General features: G+C 47.1%; 2 long non-coding RNA genes across 2 annotated transcripts; both read left to right on the forward strand.

Annotated features, from left to right (window-relative positions):
• The first annotated feature begins 2,710 nt into the window (after positions 1 to 2,710).
• LOC109778089 (uncharacterized) lies at positions 2,711 to 3,950 on the forward strand. Its single transcript, XR_002236511.4, has 2 exons — positions 2,711 to 3,123; positions 3,679 to 3,950. It is a non-coding gene; the product is annotated as an uncharacterized lncRNA (long non-coding RNA).
• A 3,542-nt stretch (positions 3,951 to 7,492) lies between these two features.
• On the forward strand, positions 7,493 to 10,203 carry LOC141041999 (uncharacterized). Its single transcript, XR_012203806.1, has 3 exons — positions 7,493 to 7,635; positions 8,957 to 9,050; positions 9,535 to 10,203. It is a non-coding gene; the product is annotated as an uncharacterized lncRNA (long non-coding RNA).
• Positions 10,204 to 22,642: the final 12,439 nt, after the last annotated feature.

A 22,642-nucleotide genomic window follows, 5' to 3' on the forward strand; every position in this document is an offset into this window, starting at 1 on the left:
TCACCAGAGAAAACTGAGTCATTTCAAGCAATTAGAAGACCTCCAGAAGCCCCTACAGAAGTCAGAAATTCTAACTTGTTGATGTTCCTGGGGCAGAAGTTTTTAGTGTATCTGTCATCAAAAGTTTCCCTCTTTGTCTCTTGCAGACAAATAATGTCACTATTAGATTCAACAATTTTATTTCTCAAAGCCAGCCACTTGTTTGAGTCATTAATGCCCTTGATATTCCAGTTGAGGATGTTCCAGTTTCTATTCATGGACAGAGTGTGGTACTGTTAAAGCTAGAACTGGTGAAAAGGGTCCTCTGTACAACAGAGTGTCCATCTGTAGAGCAAAAAAGGTTCCATCTTGGAGCAGTGTAGCACTGGCAGATTCTCCCAACATAACACACAAAGAGCATACCCAAGGAATAAAACACAAAGTTGCGCAGCAATGCTGTAATAAACCATAGATCCATTACAATAGACTGACAAAAGGCCATGTTCAACTTAAAGAACAACCAGAAGAACTGTTAGTTCAGATTACAACAAAAGATCTTCCACATGATAAACTAAGATATAAGGACTTGAAGTTGCAGTCTCTACTGCTGCTCCTTCTCTTTGTCTTTCTGCTGAGCTCCCTTGGCTCCTCCTTTGCTGCCCTTCTTCTTCTTTGGCTGCAGCAGCATATCCTCTGAGCAATCCTTTTCAGCAGCCTTGCAAAAGGACATAGACAGATTCTTTACATTTTTAGAGGTAATGATAGGAGGACTGGAGGAACATGGGAAACAATTCTTATTCTGACATGTTTTCCTCTTAAACCCATTATTGAGCTATTGGAGTCTAAAGCTTCTCCTTACCTCAGTCTCAACCACATGAGCTTTAGATTTCCTTTTCCTCTGAGCGTGAATTGCTGCTGTGCTGGCAGAGCAAAAAATTTCTTCAACAAGGCTCCCTTTAGCTGGAGGAGTAGAGGGGTTTGGGGCAGAGGAAGCTTCTTCTTCTACTTCAATGTGCTGGCAGGTGCCTGTGCGGTTGGGCATTTATCAGGAAGCAAAAAAGATATGGTGTTACTAGAGGATCCATCTATGATATAGCTCCACAGTTTAGAACACAACAGAGCCTTGGCCCAATGGAAATTGTCAGGTGATAGTAAAGCCAAAGTGATGAAATTGGACCATTCTGTAGGTACCTGTATTGCCTTAGCTGAGCCTTCTTTGGGAGCAAAGTGCTTGTGCCACAAGTCCAGACCTTCTTTGGCCAAAGATTCATCTTCATCTCTTTTCTCAAACGCCCCTTCTAGAAATTATTTTAGTCTTGGATCAGCTTGATCTGGAAGTTGCATAGTAGCAATAAAAGTATTATGCCTGAATATTGGTAAAGGAAAACCAGGAGGTGCTTCAAGGCTAGTACCTTCAGAACCAGAAACTTTTGTTGCAGGTAGCTGAGCCAAACTAGGGGGAGGAACTGCAGGCAAAATCACTTGTTGGGCTGAGTTTTCAATTTGATCAGAAACTGGCAAAGGAACAGGTGCCTCATCTTGATTGGTGGAAGTGAAATTCAGCTGATCAGAAGGAGAGGTAACTATTGTCCCAATAGTACTGTTAACAGAATTCACTTGGATTTCCTGAAGAACAGGGTCCTGCCTGTCAAGCTGCAGACTATCATGCAGAGCTGGTACTTGTGGACGCTGATCATGCATCAAATTCTGTATAATAGGATCTTGAAGAAGTGACAGCTGCAATTGAGGCACATTATCAACAACAACTTGCAGGGGGCCTTCCTCTGGCTCCACTTGGGCATCAGGGGTATCTTGCACTTGAAGTGGGAGTTCAGACTGTGGAAGTTGAGCTGGTAGATTAAGATCAAACCCTCCCATAACTTGCAGAGAAGGGACATGCAAAGGAGCAAGCAGTTCTTCCAACTCATGAGGATTGATGTTACCTCCACCAACAGACTATGTTGAACCAGCAGAACCTGGAAGACTCGGAGAAAGAGTGATGTCACTAACACCTTCTTCATTATGTTGATCATTGTGCATGTCAAGAGGGCCCATGAGGTCATTGAGCTCCAAAAAATCCCCTACATGAATCTCCAAATCAACATTGTGCTGTTCTGGCATGGCCCAGTGGCCCCAACCTTCTTCCTCTGCTGCCTGCTCCTGATTAACATTTTGCATGCTGGTTTTCCTGCTCATTATTTGCCTGTTGTATGAGATGGAAAGCAACTGGCCCCACAACATGATTGTTGTGGTTTGGGTGATGAAATTGCTCCTGTGGCCGTGGATGAGGATTCCCATCAGCAGGCATTGGGTCCTCCTCTGGTGGCCCCTCCAAAGGAATGTCCTAAAAAATGATAACAGGACATGTCCAGGACTGACCTCTGAAACTATTTGTACCTGAGATAAGGATACTGACAGGGATATCTCTGAGAGCATACACACTGACTTTTAACAGCAACAACATCATCTATAGATTTTGATCTATCCCACGACATTAATCTCCCAAAACTGGCAGTGGCATTAAATATGAGAACAAATTTTAAATAACCGGGTAAAATGGTTTGGTTTTTCTTCTGGTTTTGATCGGTTCAGTTTTTTTGGGGCTGAACTTTTCTTAGTTTGGTTTGGTTTTGGGTACGTAGAAAAACTAATTCGGGTACAGTTGGTTATGGGCTTAATAAGTTTGGTCTAACACGGGTGTAAACTATAGGTCCAACCGGTTCCTCGCCCTGGAGCAAGCCCAATCACGCATTCCCTCTCTCCCTCGGTCCCTCCATCCTCCAGGCCTCCGCCGCCGCCGGCCGCCAAGGCACTAACCACCTCCTTGGAGGCAGAGCCTCGGAGCCAGCGCCGCCTTGCCGACGCAAGCGGCCCGTCACCACGCACGGGGCGCTCTTCCTCGCGCTCTCCCTTGCGGGCCTGGCCGGTTCCCTCGACTGCACATCCTGTCTCCTCACCAACCACGATGCCGGCCACCTGCTCCGTCGTCTCCGGCAGAGGTTACTCCACCTAGCTGCAGCACTCGTGCGCTTGGCGGCTAGGGTTCGTCTCCAGCCCCTCCCTCCCCCATCAACGAGAGGAGCATCCGGTGCCTCCGCCCTCGAGTTCGTCGACGGCGCCGTCCTCCAGCAGCAGCCGCCGCAGGTACAGAGCCATCAATCCATCTTCCCCCTCGCCCCCATTTTTTTCCTCGATCCAACCCATCGATCCATTAGACACTGTATATTTTTGGCGCTGGTAGAAATCAGACCCGCAAAGAATTACCTCCGGTAGTAGCAGTTGTTGTGGTGTTCGGGGTATGTGCAGTAGTAGAAACAAGTGACCCATCTATGCAAATAATCTTCAGACTAAAAGTAAATGTATATGAGCATTGGATGATACAATGTCTGAATCTTGCATGATACAGTGTCTGAATCTTGCATGGAAAGATGCAGCAGTACTGCCCCCTTTTTTTGAACCATGTTAATTGTGGCTATATGCATCTATGATGCAGATGTTCAGGGGTAATAAAACTTCCATTTTTCTAACAGTTTTTAAAATTTGTTTAGGCCTCTTATTAGGGGAAACCTGTTTGATTAAAATTATTAACAACAGTTTTTGAAATTGGCTAGAGATGACTTGCCATATTGTGAATGAGAACTCGGTGTCAATGTAAAGATATATCATGGTTACAAGTTCTAATTTTTTTTGTCTTTTCAGATCAAGGTACAGACTACTACCGCCATGAGAACTCGGTGACATCCATCATCGGTAGATGGCGTAACACAATCCCGGCTTGGAATCAATTATCACCCTTAATTCAGCTCCGTTTGTTATTACCTCTGGACTTCAAGTGTTGCTTGTGCAGAATATGTAAGCTGTCAAGTGTAATATTTGTGCTTCAGAATCTGTGTTTTGTACTAGTACATGTTATGAAGCTGTGAAGTGTTCATCAATTTAAGTATTGGTAGTGCAGAATATGTAAGTTGTTATTAAGCTGGTGCTATGTTTTTAGCTGTCCAAGTGCAGGATCGTTCTTGTATTGAGCTGTACATGTATGGGCGGGGAACTGATATAGAACCATAGGCTAAAACCATAGTTCCTAGAATGGGTTAGTTTGGTTTTGAGGAATTTGTCATGTGGTTTAGTTTGGGTTGGGTGCCAATGCCAATTAAGTGGTGTTAGTTTGGTTCAGTTTCCAAAACGTCATCACGTGGGTTTGGTTCAGGTTTGGTTTGGTTACCCACCCATTCTCAGATTTAACTGGCATTAGAGAGTTCAGTAAAGTTCCTCAGATCTGCTGGAAAGCCTACCAACAACAACCAGACCTCTCTATTAAGAGAAAAAGCTCTTCCAATTCAATCCTTCATTGTGCTTTTGGAAAAACAGATGGATATCATCATAAAGATGCAGATTAGAAGGTTGAAAATCGGAGGCCGAAGCGTTAATTGCTCCCCCATATCTACAATTAGCTTGAATATGGCCAAGCCGCTTGCAGCCCTTGCAATGGATACGGCTCGTGCAACTGGGCCGAAGATGGCCTGAGTCAAGGCACCGGACGCAGAAAGGCCCCTAATTAGTATGGGCTACAGGAGAGTTACAGTATGGAAGAGGCCCAGAATTTTGAAAACCCGTCGATCCCGCCCTTCCGAGGGCAAGATTATTGGGGGAAGTTAATACGGAGTTTAAGGCAGGCAAAGATTGCGTCAGGCGCTCCGAAACCGAAGCTGCATGTGGATTACCTGATCTGATCGCAGGAACTGGAGCAGAGAAAACTCTAGGAGATTGAACGACATCCGCATATGATCTATGCTCCTTCGAATGATTAACCAAGGACCATTCATGCTCCAACTCTTGTTGATAGAGCTGGAATTCCTTTCTGTAATCAGGACCTCCATTACCCCAAAGGAGGAAACCCATATTGAAAAGACCCGAAGAAACATTGCCACCCTTGATGATAGCAAACCCGACCTCCTTAGAGGAAACACTAAACTTGAAAGACCAATTCTGGAGGCAGCTGACTTTGAAACGAGAAGCATGCCCTCCAAAGCAAGATTGAAGCATAAGACTCACTGAATCTGCATTGATCCGAAGCTTAGATCTTGTGAATTCAGCCAGCAAGATAAATTCCTTGAGTTTTCCACCTTCAAAGTGATTAATGGGGACCCCAAGTTCCTTCCAGATAAAAGCTTCAAAGGCGAGACCCTTTTCGAACTTGAGATCAGAGAGAGCCATGGACGAGCGCTTGAGTTAGATCGAAGAGGAGGAGTGGCAAGGATGAGCGGCGTCTTGGCTGGAGAATCTAGCAAGGGCGGCACACAGGGGGGGGGGGGGTGGCCGCCGCGGCTAGGAGGGGCGGTTAGGAGGAGCCACAGACGTCCGCTTAGGTTGCTCTGGTTGGAGACCAGTCACACAAAGCCGTGTGTTATCCGCTGCTCATGATCGCGCCGTACCAGGCCGCTTCTTCGGCGAAGAACATCTTCCAGTTCTTGTGCATGCTCAATTCGGTCGATTCGTACATGAATAGATGAATGCGCCCTTTTAAGACGGTCCCTCTTACCTCACGGGAGGTAAGAGTACCTAGTTGATATGAACCGTTTATTTTATGAAAAATGATAAGTACCTGATGTCGGGTATGAGCACATGGCAAATCGAATGTTCTCGATGGAAATTCTAGTGACGCATGGATAGCAAGTTAGTTGACACACGACAATTTTTTGTCAAAATAAAGGGAAACGTTTCCCTACGACCAACCGGCGCAATGCTTGGCCGGCCCATCGCGCGCCATATGATGCGGAGAGATCATGCGTCTCGCAACGCCCAACCTCCTATACCTTATCCACATGCGAGGTCCCTCTTCTCCCCGAGCGACCTCCTTCTCCCCTTCTCTCTATCTCTTGTCGGTGGAGGGCGACCACCGCCTGCTGCCGGCCGGATGCCCACTAATGCTGCGAGCATCTCCTCCCACCGGTGCTACTACGAGCATCTCGTCTCCCAGCTCCAAGCTACTCATTGCCGCTATGGAGAGATGACATCACACACGCTCCCCCGCTGCAGGGATGCTGCATGGATCGGTCGGTGGTGCCGCATCACCGGGGAGGCCTGCGAGTTGGGTGCTGCAAGCGGAGACGCCGGTGGCACGGGCCTACTGCGGGAGGGCGAGGGCGAGACATTATTTTTGCTGTAATCTGGAGACATGCCCAGTGCTACTACCTACGACCAGAAAAGCTTCAACCGACAACGAAAATAAGCTTCAACCGGCAATGAAAAAAAGTTTCAACCCATATACGACAGAAGCTATGGACGACCACGAAAAGTTGCAACCAGTGATGAAAAAAGCTTCATCTGGCAACGAAAAAAGCTTTATCTGAAAAAAGTTTCAACCGTAGAGACCAAAGACATGGACGACAATGATAAGTTGCAACCAGCTCTTACAAAAGTTGCAACCGGCATTGAAAAACGCTTCAAACTTCATGTCTTAGCTGTGACCCGCGACGACGATGACGACATTTTGCTGCAACCATAGTCGGTTTTTGCTACAACCGATGATGGAATTTGCTACAAACCATTGTCATGGCTGCAATTGTGCTACAAATGCACCGACGAGCACGACGAGGTCGATGGGGGTGGGATTTCCGAATCACAGACGACGAGATCTGGTGTGCAGGAGACGATCGGTGCGGTCTCGCAATCAGGACATGGGGAGAGTTGCGGCCAACAGACAACATGCCGAGGGGGAGCTAAATGGCGGCCGTGGCGAGATACAACCTCGGGGCACGGTACAACGCTGTTCACACGGGGATACGTGAGGCGAGCCACCGACAGGCACATCCGAAAGGGGCAGGAGTTGGTGGCTCAAAGTCGCTCTCGCTATCTCTCTCTCTCTCGCTCTCTCATTCTCTCCCTCTCTCCCTGTGTGCATTTGGATGAAGGAAACGGATGAATTGGTGTGGAAGCAAGATAGAGATCAGACGGCTCACACGAAGCACATCTGACGGCTACGTGCCGACCGGCCAGTGCCTAGCACTCGTTAAAAATAAACCGCACGAAGTTGCTACGCTTGGGAAATAAAGTTGTCATCCTCACATCACTAAACCTGCCATCGAAAACGTTCGATTTTCCATGTGCTCATGCCTGACGTTTGTGCGTTATCAGATTCCTTATTTTATTAACTAGTGGGCCCAAATTATTAGCATGTGCTAATTAACTTTGGCTCAACCAGTCACCCTTACCTGTTGTGCAACATACAAATAAGGAAACCCTCCATCAATCAAAACAAAAACGAATACCCAAATGATAAGTGCCACACGTGTGGCAGGAAGCAAGTTGGTCTGAACATGGTCATCACCGCCCATTTTTTCCGCACGAATCTTGCAGCGCAGTCACCCCTGCTCGAGTGCCACATTAGTGTACGATGACGTGCGGTGGAACCGTCGCTCACTCGAACTGTCCACTCGCCCTCTCGCTCCAGCCGTTAATCTCACACAATTGGCATTTCTAGTCACGCCCAATCGTCCACTCTCTCCACCTGCATAACCCCTCTTGCTATCCTCCTTCTTCGTCGCAAGGCGGTTCAACGGCGAGGCGATTCCGCGACAAAAGTATTGTGGAGGCCAGTTCCCGTCGCCGGGAGTCCACGCAGTCGGTCCACCGCGTCGACCTTGTCACCGAGCAAAGGTAACTGCTACATCCTCATTGCTCCCCCGCCTGCTCTGCTATTCCGTGGCGGTTCCTCAGCGAATCCACGGAGGAAGGGTCCGGGAGGTCGGTTCCTATCACCGGGAGTCCATGACATCTAGCTAGCCTCTCCGCGGCGTTGGCATTGTTGCGCACGGAAAGCTCCACCTGCAGCGCATCCTCCTTGATTTCCCCCGCATCTCCTTGATTTCCCCCACATACCCTTGGTCGTTCTAGGAACGCTAGATAGCTAGATGTAACATTTGTTTGAGATTCAACAAAGATCTGTCTATTTTTTCCTGGAATTTCTGGTTGTGTTCATGGTGGTTGACTGTCAAAATAGATCCAAGGGGTTTCATGGTGGTTTCGTAAGGTAGATGGAGAGAGGGTTGCTCACTTGTGGGTCATTTGTATAGGACCGATGCTGTCCATGGCAACTCCCCTAATGTATATGGTTGTCAATTGCAATGTGTTTTTGTACACTTTGCAATTTGTAACATGGCAATTCTTATCTACATTCCAATACACGCACTCCTTTTCTGACCATGTGTTCTCAATATTTTTGCCATTACCAACTAACATTTTTGCCATGTTACTGTATAAAATCATGGCAACTATTTGAACCTCACAATTGGTATTTTGGTATAATGTGACTTGAAACTTATCAATGTTGTTTTCAACCAAATTACCATGTTATTTTTCTCATTCTGGCAGGCCAGAATACCTGCATACACTAGTAAATCAACTGTTCTCAACATTTTTGCAACCCCACAACCTAACACTGGCAGTGTTACTGTATAAAACATGGCAACTTTCTCTGAACCTCATAAATTGTCTTTTGGCATACTCTATTTTAAAAATGGCCATGTTGTTTTCAAAAAAATTACCATGTTATTTTGGCATGCCACACTACCTGCCATTCATTCAATGTTCATTTCAACATTTCCACTCTAGGCTCTGGCATGTTTTTCCTTGCATCCTAGTGCTTTTTATGTTGCCACTTGGGATTTCTGCCATGCCCACACACTTTGATGATTAAGCATGTCATATAGACTACCTATGATTTTTCTATATTTATTAATTGCCATGAGAGACAAAATGAACATATCAACGAGAGAATGTACATCAAAATAATTTCGATGGCAAATACATTCTTTACACCATTTTCATAGTTTTCAACGTAATTGGCATTTCTCTATGTACAATGTAATTGGCACTATTTTTGTACAACTGTTGACATGCTTTTCTATATATATCCATACAATTCCCCCCGTTTGTTTAAACATAGTTTCTTTTTGTATTTTATGTTTTTGTTTTACAGCATCATGGTTCGCAACCATGAGGACGATGAAGACATCGACTTCATGTTGGCGCCACGGGATGAAGCGGCTGCTAGCAAACACGACGGGAAGGAGGTATTTGTCTTTGCTTTGTTTGATCCCTGGTGCAACTCTAGATCATATGGCAGTCTAGACTTGTTATGGAAATTATAGTATAATGCACATGGAAACTATAGCATAATGCATATGGAAATTGCATTGAGACTTCACATGGTGATTGCAATAGCTGATACATGGCAACTATAGCACACTACACATGGAAACTATAGTATACTGCAGATGGCAATTCCATTATATGGCACATGTCAACCATAGCACCCTTCACTTTGGACACACAACACAGTTCCACATGGCTTTTTTCTAGAGAGTGAACATGCTATTCTGTTTCAAATCCACAAATGACAACTTTAAGTTTTTATTTCTAACGACCTTCATTTTCCTGCTCAGTTGTTCATACGTCCATTTTGCATCATGCTTTTATGTTGATATTTATCGCATTATGGGATGTTATTACATATTATATCACAATACTTATGCCTTTTCTCCCTTATTTTATAAGGTTTACATGAAGAGGGAGAATGCCGGCAGCTGGAATTCTAGACTGGAAAAGGAGCAAATATTTGAGACCTATTCTGCACAACTCCAAAGTCCTGAAACTTCACAGCGAATTATTTTGGAATATATAAAAAATATTGGGCGAAGAAAGCACCAGAGGGGGGCCACCAGCCATCCACAAGGGCGGGGGGCGCGCCCTACGCCTTGGGCGCGCCCCCTGCCTTGTGGGACACCTGGCAGGCCCATGATGCCCATCTTCTGCTATATGGTGTGTTTTGACCTGGAAAACATAAGAAGGAAGCTTTCGGGATGAAGTGCTACCGTCTCGAGGCGAAACTTGGGCATAACCAATCTAGGGCTCCGGCAGAGCTGTTCTGCCGGGGAAACTTCCCTCCCGGAGGGGGAAAACATCGCCATTGTCATCACCAACTATCCTCTCATCACGAGGGGGTCAATATCGATCAACATCTTCAGCAGCACCATCTCCTCTCAAACCCTAGTTCATCTCTTGTATCCGATCTCTGTCTCAAAACCTCAGATTGGTACCTGTGCGTTGCTAGTAGTGTTGATTACTCCTTGTAGTTGATGCTAGTTGATTTATTCGGTGGAAGATCATATGTTCAGATCCTTAATGGTAATTAATACCCCTTTGATTATGAACATGAATATGCTTTGTGAGTAGTTACATTTGTTTCTGAGGACATGGGAGAAGTCTTGCTATAAGTAATCATGTGAATTTGGTATTTGTTCGATATTTTGATGAGATGTATGTTGTCTTTCCTCTAGTGGTGTCATGTGAGCATCGACTACATGACACTTCACCATTGTTTGGGCCTAGGGGAAGGCATTGTGAAGTAATAAGTAGATGATGGGTTGCTAGAGTGACAGAAGCTTAAACCCTAGTTTATGCGTTGCTTCGGAAGGGACTGATTTGGATCCATATGTTTCATGCTATGGTTAGATTTATCTTAATTCTTCTTTCGTAGTTGCAGATGCTTGCGAGAGGGGTTAATCATAAGTGGGAAGCTTGTCAAAGGTAGGACAACACCCAAGCACTGGTCCACCCACATATCAAATTATCAAAGTAACGAACGCGAATCATATGAGCATGATGAAAACTAGCTTGACAGTAATTCCCATGTGTCCTCGGGAGCGCTTTGCTTTATATAAGAGTTTGTCCAGGCTTGTCCTTTGCTACAAAAAGGATTGGGCCACCTTGCTGCACCTTAGTTAATTTTGTTACTTGTTACCCGCTACGAATTATCTTACCACACAACTATCTGTTACCGATAATTTCAGTGCTTGCAGAGAATACCTTGCTGAAAACCGCTTGTCATTTCCTTCTGCTCCTCGTTGGGTTCGACACTCTTACTTATCGAATGGATTACGATAGATCCCCTATGCTTGTGGGTCATCAAGAATCTTTTCTGGCGCCATTGCCGGGTAGTGAAGCGCCTTTGGTAAGTGGAATTTGGTAAGGAAACATTTATATAGTGTGCTGAAGTTTACTGTTACTTGTTACTATGGAAAATAATCTTTTGAGGGGTTTGTTCGGGGTATCTTCACCTCGACCGGAACCACAATTAGCCGCCCCTCAACCTACTGCACCTACTAAAAATATTTATTATGAAATTCCTTCGGGTATGATAGAGAAACTGCTAGCTAATCCTTATGGAAGAGATGGAACATTACATCCTGATATGTACCTAATCTATGTGGATGAAGTTTGTGGATTATTTAAGCTTGCAGGTATGGCCGAGGATGTTGTCAAGAAGAAGGTCTTCCCTTTATCTTTGAAGGGAAAGGCATTGCCATGGTATATGCTATTGGATGATATTGGATCATGGAACTACAACCGATTGAAATTGGAATTTTTTCAGAAGTTTTATCCTATGCATCTGGTTCATCGTGATCGGAATTATATATATAATTTTTGGCCTAGTGAAGGAGAAAGTATTGCTCAAGCTTGGGGGAGGCTTAAGTCAATGTTATATTCATGGCCCAATCATGAGCTCTCAAGAGAAATTATTATTCATAATTTTTATACTCGGCTTTCTCGTAATGATCAATCCATGCTCGATACTTCTTGTACTGGTTCTTTTATGAAGAAAGATATTGAATTCAAATGGTATTTATTGGAAAGAATTAAACGCAACTCTGAAGATTGGGAACTCGACGAAGGTACAGGTATAAACCTTAAGTTTGATTGTATTAAACCTTTTTATGGATACCGATGCTTTTCGTGAATTTAGCACTAGATATGGCCTTGACTCTGAGATAGTAGCTTCTTTCTGTGAATCATTTGCTACTCATGTTGACCTCCCTAAGGAGAAGTGGTTTAAATATCATCCTCCCATTGAAGTGAAAGTAGTAGAACTTATTAAAGTTGAAGAAGAAACTATTACTTACAATGTTGATCCTATTGTTCCTATGTCAGGACCCCGATTCTAAGTCACACCGATCTAGCCTGTAACACCTCATATCACATTGCGGCCTCACGCACGGTACTCCCACGGGTGTCGCCTTACCATGGCCCGGGACCGTTTGCGCCTTTTGGCTCACGTATATGACAATGTCGCTAGCATCCATATGACAGAGAACCCGGGCCGACATGGCTAGTCGTGAACCCAAAGCGGCACTAACGTATGGGGACAGGCATACATGAATCAACATCGAACGTGTCGGTCAGCAGCGTGAGAATCCGGGCTGTAGCACTGGGCTAACAGGACTCCGGGAACCCGGGCTGTAGCAGGCTAGGCAGGACTCCGGATGTCACCGCGTGACATTTCCCCGAAGGGAAAGACACAGGAACGATATGAAACACATGCCGACCAGTCAAGTGTCCAGAGCAGTAGTGCTGGGCTAGCAGGACTCCGGTGAACCGGGCTGTAGCGGACTACTATGGCTCAAGGAGGCACTAGACTACATTTCCCCATAAGAGAGGCTGCCAAGGATAAACAACTAGATTGTCGGATCCCACACATACCAAGCATTTCAATCATACACACAATATGCTCGATATGTGCAAATACAACATGGCATCACAACAAAACTCTACAACTCAAAGTACTTTATTTAAAGGGCTCCAGAAAGCCTTACATAACTTGTTCATACAGATAGGGGTCACATGACCCGACACTCAAGTCATACAATCATACAAACACATGCGGAAGCAACTTGTCTGGGTACAGACACTAGAAAGAAAGAAGGCTTGACGAAGCCTGTCTATCTACGTAGGCCCTTCACAAGTCTAGATCACCACCTGGGTGGCAAGTCACTCGTCGTCGTCGAGTTCTACATAGAACCCATCGGAAGGGGCGGTGTTGTCGTCTGAAACAGTAATTGAAGCAACATGAGTACAAAGGTACTCAGCAAGTCTTACAACAGATCCTACTATACATGTTCATTCTCAAGAAGGTAGTGGAGTTATTGCAGCAAGCCAGCTTTGACTCTTGGCTAAGCTATCCTATGAGACACCACTTGTAAAATAGTTTTCGGACACGAGTCCACTAATCACCATCTCAATACTCCACCGTGGATCCTCCCTCGTCATCCCACGAGAGAGCCATCCGCGGTACTCACACTTATCTTGAGGCTTTTAGTAGTATCCATTTACTTGTCTATGAACTGCATAAGCGACCAAGTAGTCCTTTACCGCGGACGCGGCTATTTGAATAGTTTTATACCCTGCAGGGGTGTACTTCGTCACACACGCTCTCACCACTTACCGTCGCTACACGACATGTACTCGGCAACCTTCAAGTGGAAGCCCAACGTGGGTGTCGGCCACGGCCTACCTAAACACTCAAGTCTCTAGTCCAGGTTTATCGCCTATTCAGGTTCCATCCGCAGGGAGTCCGGCCGAGGTTTCCACATACGGCCCCAAACGATGTGTGCAGGGTTCCCGGACACCAAACGGGCGACTCGGTACACCGTGCCACGAGCCTACCGCATCACAGCCCACCCCTTGGTCAGCGCTGTCCACGGCCTCCAGCTTACTACAAACACCAGAAACTACGTGCAACTCCTGGACAGAGGACAAGGGTGATTAAGAAGCCGAAGGGGTCCATTGGTTTCGGGCCCAATGCGTGGTAGTAGCTGAATCTTAAATCACGCATACAGATCTCAGTTCTTAGGGACGGTCTCAATGAAACAACCCACCATGTACTCCTACATGGCCTCCCATCGATACCTTTAACAAATCGTATTCAACACCTCACTCTCATAACCGACACACGCTTTCACTCTAGTTCATCACCCTGATGAGCCAGACCTGACACGACTCTAAGCGTAGCAAGCATAGCATTGTAGGAACACAACATGGCTCAATCAACTCCTACACATGCTAGTGGGTTTCATCTAGTTACTGTGGCAATGATAGGTCATGCAAAGGAAAGTGGGTTCAACTACCGCAACACACAGCAGTTTGAATCGTGTTGTCTTAATGCAGTAAATGAGAGCAGAGGCGAGAAGATGGGTTTGTATCGAAATGATCAATGGGTTGCTTGCCTGACAGAGTGGTGGTGGAATGCTGCCCTTCAGTTGGATACTCGTGAATATCCTCGGAGGCAAAACCTACCACGATGAACACACCGAAGCACAATCAACACCAAGCGAAGTGCAACAATATGATGCATGCATGAGACATGGCAAAATGGATGTATTGGGCTAATGCAACTAAGACCAGATGGGTTTGGACTATTTTGAATCAAAGATTCAAATTCCAAGTTCATAAATGGCCCATGTTAGTGCTTTATCTTGTTCTGCATTAAACAGTAGGTTAATTTGATTAAAGATGCATGAAACCAGTACAGATGGATAGAATGGATTTTTCTGATCATTTTTCATATATAAATCTTTTCATTCTGAGCTATAGATCATTTTCTATGATTTTTTGAAGTTTGTGATATTTTCTGGAATTTCCTGTATAAGAATAACTCCAGTAATTAAGTTACTTATTGCGTCAGCAGTGTGTCATGATGACGTCAGCAAGTCAACTGGGCGGTCTAGTCAAACCTGAACGGTGGGACCCGTCTGTCAGTGTCACAGGGCTAATCCTATTTTAGTTAATCTAAACTAGGAAATTAACAGGGGCTGGCCCCACATGTCAGTGACCCAGGGGAGTCAAACCCCTCGTCAACGGGCCTAACACGCCGGCGGTTAGCCGCCGGCGAGGTCAGCGGCGCCCCTGTGCCTCGGGTTTGCTCTACGGGGCACCGTTCGAGGCGCCGTTGAGCTCTACGGCTAGCTGACGCAACGGCGCGTCCGTTGGTGGCCGTGGTTGGGCCTGGGGTGGCCGGAGTCGACGGCGGCGAGCTCTTTTGCGGCCGCCGGAGTTCGAGTGCCGACGGAAACGACGACACGGTGCACGGGAGGATCAATGGTTAGTCTCTACGGGTGCTGCAAGTGCTCACGAAGATGATAGACATATGCACTGGACCATTTGGTCACCGGAGCCTCATCGGCGACGAGCTCGTGCGGCGGCGTGTGCGGTGCTGCTGGTTACGGTCGACGCAAAGGGCGGCAGCAAGAATGAGAGGATGGGGAAGGGGCAGAAGCTCACGGCAGAGGCGATGAGCTAGGTGGCGCTGTCGGGGACGAACTGCTGCGGTGGTGACGGCGAAGGGGATCTCCGGCGGTGGGCGGTGAAGGCGAGGTCGAAGCAGTGGCTTCGGGGCAAGCGAGCACTCGGGGCTCGACTTGCTCGAAGGGGAAGGCGACGGCGGAGCTGCTGGACACGGTCAGGTGACGCGGGGACGGCGGTGGCTACGGCTACGCCGGCGAGGTGGCAGCGGCTCCTTCGGCCATGGCGAGAGAGAGCGAGGGAGAGGCGATGGGGGCAAATGGAGGTGTCCAGGGGCTCGGGGGCGCGATGTGGAGGTCGTCCAGCTCGTCCACGGGCGAAGCGGCAAGCAGGTGGCGCCGTGGCGAGCTCGCGCACGCCGGCGTCACCTCTGTGCCTGCTCTGGCGAGAGCAAGCAGCTGACTGGCCATGGGCCAGCACAGTGCTGGGCCGCCAGGTGGGCTGCTAGGTAAGTTTCTTCTCTGCTTTCTGTTTTTCTTTTTATTTGTTTCTGTTCTGTGTTTTGAAATAGCAGAAATACTATTCCATTTAGGAAAAACCTGAAAATATTGAGAGGCACATTTGAAAATATTCTCAACAGCCTAAAAATACCTTCAAGATTATTTGGGCATTTTAAAATATTTATAGGATTTAAATTGGCCAAATGCAAATACTTATGGCTTGGTGCAAAAATCCAGAATGGCCTCCAAAAATATGAAACCATTTTTGGCAGAGGTTTTAGCCAGGACCAAAGATGGTGAACATTTATGGAGGGCATTTCAGGTTCATTGAAAAGGATTTTAGTAAACCCTAGTTGTGTTCAGGGGGGTGCTGGGGGTTTCTGGCATCTCCATTTCAAGTTTCTGTGAAAAGTAGACATGATGCAACACTCTAATGCATGAACTAGCTAGGATGTGACAACTCACCCCCACTCAAAAGAATCTCGTCCCGAGATTTAGGATTCGTTGGGAAGAAGGTGGGGTACTCAAGTCGAAGACGATCCTCCCTTTCCCAAGTAGCTTCTTTCTCGGAATGGTGTGACCATTGAACCTTGAGAAACTTGATGTTTTGGCGTCGAGTGGTACGCTCGGCTTGATCAAGGATTCGAACGGGATATTCCCGATATGTGAGATTATCTTGGAGATCAAGCGTTTCGTGGTCCACTCCACGGATAGGATCCGAGAAGCAACGCCTGAGTTGAGAAACGTGGAAGACGTCATGAACCTTGGAAAGATGCGGGGGTAGTTCCAATTGGTAGGCAACTTCTCCTCGCTTGGCAAGAATGCGAAAGGGTCCAATGTAACGGGGAGCCAATTTGCCTTTGATACCGAATCGATGGGTTCCCTTTAAAGGAGTAACCCGAAGGTAAGCCTTCTCGTCAACCTCAAAAGTCATAGCCTTATGTTTGCGGTCATAATGGCTCTTTTGGCGAGATTGGGCTGTTTTCAATTTCTCATGAATAATGCGAACCTGCTCCTCTGCTTCCTGAATCATATCCGGGCCAAAGAGTTGTCTTTCCCCGGTTTCTGACCAGTTAAGAGGCGTTCGACATTTTCGTCCATAGAGAACCTCGAAAGGAGCTTTGCCCAAGCTAGCTTGATAACTATTGTTATAAGCGAACTCGGCGAATGGAAGGCATTTCTCCCAATCCATGCCGAAAGAGATGACAGAAGCTCGGAGCATATCCTCCAGAATTTGATTAACTCGTTCTACCTGACCACTTGATTGAGGGTGGAAGGCGGTGCTAAAGGAGAGGCGTGTTCCATAGCATTTTGGAAACTTTCCCAAAATCGAGAGGTGAAGAGACTTCCACGGTCTGAGTTAATTTCCAATGGAACACCATGAAGAGACACTATTCGGGAGATGTACAAGTCAGCTAGCTGGCTCGCGGTTATACTCTCACGAACAGGTAGGAAGTGGGCTACTTTGGAAAGACGATCGACAACAATGAAGATAGCATTATTCCCTCTCTTGGTCCTGGGAAACCCGGTAATGAAATCCATACCGATTTTATCCCATTTCCATTCAGGAATAGCCAAAGGTTGAAGGGTGCCAGCAGGCCGTTGATGCTCTGCTTTAACACGACGGCAGACGTCGCAATTAGCAAAGTATTGGGCAATTTCTCTCTTCATCCTAGTCCACCAAAACCTCTGGCATAGGTCTTGATACATTTTAGTACTACCGGGATGAATGGTGAGAGGAGATTCATGAGCTTCCTTAAGGATCAATCGCCTCAGGTTGCGTACCTTGGGAACCACTAGGCGGTCTCCAAAGAACACAACACCTTGGTCATCAACGGAGAAACAATCCGCAACTCCTTTCTTGATGTTTCTCTTAATACGGGAGATTCCCCGATCTACCTTCTGAGCTTTGATGATCTGATCCGTCAGGGTAGGTTTCGCCACCAGGGTGGGTAGGAACCCTCGAGGAACAATGTGAAGGTTAAGCTTACAGAATTCCTCGTGGAGAAGTGGTTGACTTTGTTGTAACATCAAGTTGTTACAGTAAGATTTACGGCTTAGCGCATCAGCCATGACGTTGGCTTTGCCCGGGGTGTAAGTTATTCCTAAGTCGTAATCTGTGATCAACTCGACCCAACGTCTTTGCCTGAGATTCAAATCCGGTTGGGTGAAGATGTATTTCAGACTTTGGTGATCAGTGAAAATCTCGCAACGATTACCGAGAAGGTAATGTCGCCATGTTTTGAGTGCATGGACTACCGCTGCAAGCTCTAGATCATGTGTGGGATAATTATCCTCATGTGGACGCAACTGTCGGGAAGCGTAGGCAATCACGTGACGATCTTGCATGAGTATGCAACCTAGTCCTTGTCGCGAGGCGTCACAATAGATAACAAAGTCCTTAGAAAAATCTGGTGGTATGAGTACGGGAGCAGATGTCAGGCGTCTTTTCAGTTCCTGAAAGCTGTACTCGCACTGTGGGGTCCACTCGAACTTTTTATCTTTCTTGAGGAGTTCAGTTAGAGGTTTAGCAACCTTGGAGAAATTCTCGACGAAGCGGCGACAGTAGCTCGCTAAGCCAAGGAAACTCCGAACTTGCTTGACCGATTCAGGTGGAGTCCAGTCAAGGATGGCTTGAACTCGCTCGGGATTGACAGCAATACCCTTACCAGAGATTACATGGCCTAGATAGGTCACTTCTGGCAACCAGAATTCACACTTAGAGAATTTAGCATAAAGGCGATGCTCTCGAAGTTTCGTCAATACTAGCCTTAGATGCTCGGCATGTTCTTCCTCATTCTTGGAGTAGATGAGTATATCATCGAGGTATACTACGACGAATTTATCCAAATACTCCATGAAGATTGAGTTCATTAACCGAGAGAAGGTGGCTGGAGCATTGGTTAAACCGAAAGACATGACGGTGTACTCGTATTGGCCATAACGAGTAACAAAGGCCGTTTTAGGAATGTCCCCGTTCTTGATTTTGATTTGATGGTAGCCCAACCTCAAATCCATTTTAGAGAAAACTGAGGATCTAGCGAGCTGATCATACAGGTCGTTGATCCTGGGGAGCAGATACTTGTTCTTGATAGTGACTAGGTTGACAGGTCGGTAATCTACAACCATCCGATCCGTACCATCCTTCTTCTTGATGAAGAGGACGGGGCAAGCCCACGGAGAAGAACTAGGACGGATGAAACCCTTTTTCAAGGACTCATCGAGTTGTTTCTTAAGCTCGGCTAGCTCTAGGGGTGCCATCTTATAAGGTCTTCTAGAGATTGGGACGGTTCCTGGAACAAGGTCTATCACGAACTCGACATCCCTGTCAGGTGGAATACCTGGCAGTTCTTCTGGAAAGACATCCGGGAAGTCGCGGACTACCGGAACATCTTCAAGGTCTGGAAGAGGGTTGGCATTTAATGAGTAAAGCTGACGCTTAGACACTCGGGTCAAAACATTGACTGTCTTGCCCGACGGATGAGTGAGTTGAACAGTTCTAGTAGAGCAATCAATCTTAGCATAATGGGCGGACATCCAGTCCATACCCAAGATGATGTTTATGTCCGAGGACTTGAGAGCTATTAGTGATGCAAGGAAGACCAATCTGTCGACAAGAATTTCATTTCCATGGCTTATCCTAGAGGTTTGCCACTTAGAACCAGGGGTTTGAATTACCATGGAGGTGGGCATGTCACAAAATGTGGTGTTGTGCAATCGAGCATAGCTCTCAGAGATAAATGAATGAGATGCTCCAGTATCGAAAAGAACAGTTGCCGGATGGCAATTAACAAGGAGCGTACCAAGGACGACGTTGGGATCCTCATGAGTTTCTTCAGCTGAAACGTAGTTGACATGGCCACGTGCAGTGGTGGCTGGCTTGGCGTAGTAAGTCTTTCCTGCTGGCTTACCACGGCCAACGGACTGTCCAGGTTGATTGGGGTTGTTTCGGGGGCACTCGCGCAAATAGTGACCCGTTTCTCCACACTTGAAGCATGTCACAACATTGGGGTGTGGAGCAGCATTAGCAGCGGGGCCACCATAGACCTTGGGCGGTGCATACTGCTGGTTGGGGCGAGGCGCCTCGAAGGATGGCCTCGGAGTGAACCTAGGTGGCAGAGCAGTGTTCGGAATCCAGACCCGGCGCTTCTGAGATCCGGAGCCGGATGAGGAACCAAAATCGCGAGAGTGCTTACGTGTAGTGTCATAGTCAGTCTGTCCTGTCTCAGCACTGATGGCCTTATTGACCAATTTCTGGAAAGAGGTGCACTCGTGCAGACGAAGATCACGGCGAAGCTCGGGGCTAAGTCCCTTGCGGAACCTTGCCTGCTTCTTGGCATCGGTGGATACCTCTTCAGGAGCATAGCGTGCTAGATTTCCAAACTCACGGCTGTATGCATCCACAGTCAGTCTGCCTTGGGTGAAGTTGCAGAATTCTTCCCGCTTACGATCTATGAGACCCTCCGGAATGTGATGCTCACGGAAAACCTCACTGAATTCAGCCCAAGTAGTGATTTGGCCGGCTGGGCGCACAGCCTCAAAGTTTTCCCACCAAAGGCTAGCAGGGCCTTCGAGGTGATAGGCAGCGTAGGTAACCTTATCAGCTTCGGCTACGTTGGCAGAACGTAGCTTATGGGTGATGCTGCGAAGCTAATCATCCGCATCGAGGGGCTCGACGGAATGGTTAAACTTCGGTGGGTACAACTTGATAAAGTCATTGATGGACACCAAGTCGTTCCTCTGTTGACGTGCAGTATTCTGCTCAATTCGCTCTAGCAAGCGGTTAGTCTCACGCTTGTTTCTTTCTGCCTCCAGCATGACTTCGGCCAGAGAAGGCGGTTGGGGCAGATTCTCCCCCCTAACTGCATTGGCTTCACCCTGCGCCTGGACAGCAGGGTTGTTGCGGGTGTTAACCATCCTAGGAGAAACAAAACAACGGTTTAGACAAGGATGGCTAAATCTTGGCAGGGAAATGCGGAATGTAATGGATAACACGGAATGCAGAGATGATCATCAGTATGACATGGTAATATAGAAACTGACACATATATACCAACGGTCATACACACCATACATAGTTTAGTACAAGCCCAGGCTAGAGTACAGCTACGATGAAAGACGATACATCTCATCAGAGGCATTCCAAGCTCCTATACATTATTTTTCTACACCTCCGGAATGTGATACACACCAAGTCGTATCCCACAAGACACGCAGGACTGTGGGGAATACAACTGTTACAATACTAGTGGAACTACTACCAACTCAGACGTCTCCGTAGTAATCTTCATAGAAGTCACCACCATGTCCTGGGAGCTGAACATGATCATCTGGAAACAGTCGGTCCTGTGGAGCTTGCAGTCCATAAGGACTCGGGTGTGGCCTTGGTCCAACAAACGATAGCAGACGGGGTCCACGAGGAGGGGTGATGCCTCCTACATCACGCCATTCCATACATTCTGGCAGACCAGACCGCACGGGGTACAAGTCCCTCATGTCCATATACCCGGCCTGCACGGCAGGTGCAAACCGTGTCAGAGTGGCCCAGTGATCAGAACGAGCATTAAAGAGCTCCATTCGCAGGGCACAATTCTCACGGTCCTTGTCCTCAAGCATCTCGGTGGTGGTGCGGAGTAGTGAATCCTCATGGGTAGGATCACAGTAAGTAGCCTGATAGTACCCCTGTGCCCCAGGGAGTGATGCTGGCATATAGCGGAAGTCAGTGTTCTGAAGCAAGGCAGTTCTGGCTCGTATGATAGTCATCATCGAGTAAGCTGCATCCTGCACGGACATCTCGATGGTAACCCCAAGTCCATAAGAGCAATGGAGGGGTTCAGTAGCTCCAGGATAGGAAGGGTAAATCCTGACTGTGCAAAAATATTGGCTTTGATTAAAGTCTCGAAACTGCTCCTCGACGGTATACTCGGGATACCACCGATAGCCTGTCTCAACCATCACTCGGACCAGCATGGCCGTGTGACCAGGTACGCCGAGGCACCGGGTTAGACGAACCACTTGATTCTGGGAACGGGTGGCCATCTGAAAGCACGGAATAATGCAAGGCATTAGTATTTCTAGGAGAATTCGGACAGCATAACGGCTGTAAATGCTCGGAAAAAGATTTGAGACATTCGCAACAGCTTGCAATACCACTCAACAACATCATATCAAGGTTCTAGTTCAACTGACAACATACTAAAGGTAGTAGAAACTGAACCGAAGCATGGAACCAACAATCCTATAAGTTACTACGGATTAGTAACACGTGAACCTGATAGAGAGAAGAGAGCCTAGTCCTTAACCCACGTAGAAAGAGAAGAGAATGACTCAGATCAGAGGGCATAAGGTAAGGAGTAAAAGCGCCTTACGTTCCCTCCCACAATCAATTCCCCTACATATAACTAAAGCATTTCTAGACTCGACATCGACCAGTTTGGCTTAACGCACCTACAGGCAGTCCGGCTCTGATGCCAACGCTGTCAGGACCCCGATTCTAAGTCACACCGATCTAGCCTGTAACACCTCATATCACATTGCGGCCTCATGCACGGTACTCCCACGGGTGTCGCCTTACCATGGCCCGGGACCGTTTGCGCCTTTTGGCTCACGTATATGAAAATGTCGCTAGCATCCATATGACAGAGAACCCGGGCCGACATGGCTAGTCGTGAACCCAAAGTGGCACTAACGTATGGGGACAGGCATACATGAATCAACATCGAACGTGTCGGTCAGCAGCGTGAGAATCCGGGCTGTAGCACTGGGCTAACAGGACTCCGGGAACCCGGGCTGTAGCAGGCTAGGCAGGACTCCGGATGTCACCGCGTGACATTTCCCCGAAGGGACAGACACAGGAACGATATGAAACACATGCCGGCCAGTCAAGTGTCCAGAGCAGTAGTGCTGGGCTAGCAGGACTCCAGTGAACCGGGCTGTAGCGGACTACTATGGCTCAAGGAGGCACTAGACTACATTTCCCCATAAGAGAGGCTGCCAAGGATAAACAACTAGATTGTCGGATCCCACACATACCAAGCATTTCAATCATACACACAATATGCTCGATATGTGCAAATACAACATGGCAT

This window comes from Aegilops tauschii, chromosome 2 (genome assembly GCF_002575655.3).
Source record: "Aegilops tauschii subsp. strangulata cultivar AL8/78 chromosome 2, Aet v6.0, whole genome shotgun sequence".
Taxonomy (NCBI): domain Eukaryota; kingdom Viridiplantae; phylum Streptophyta; class Magnoliopsida; order Poales; family Poaceae; genus Aegilops; species Aegilops tauschii.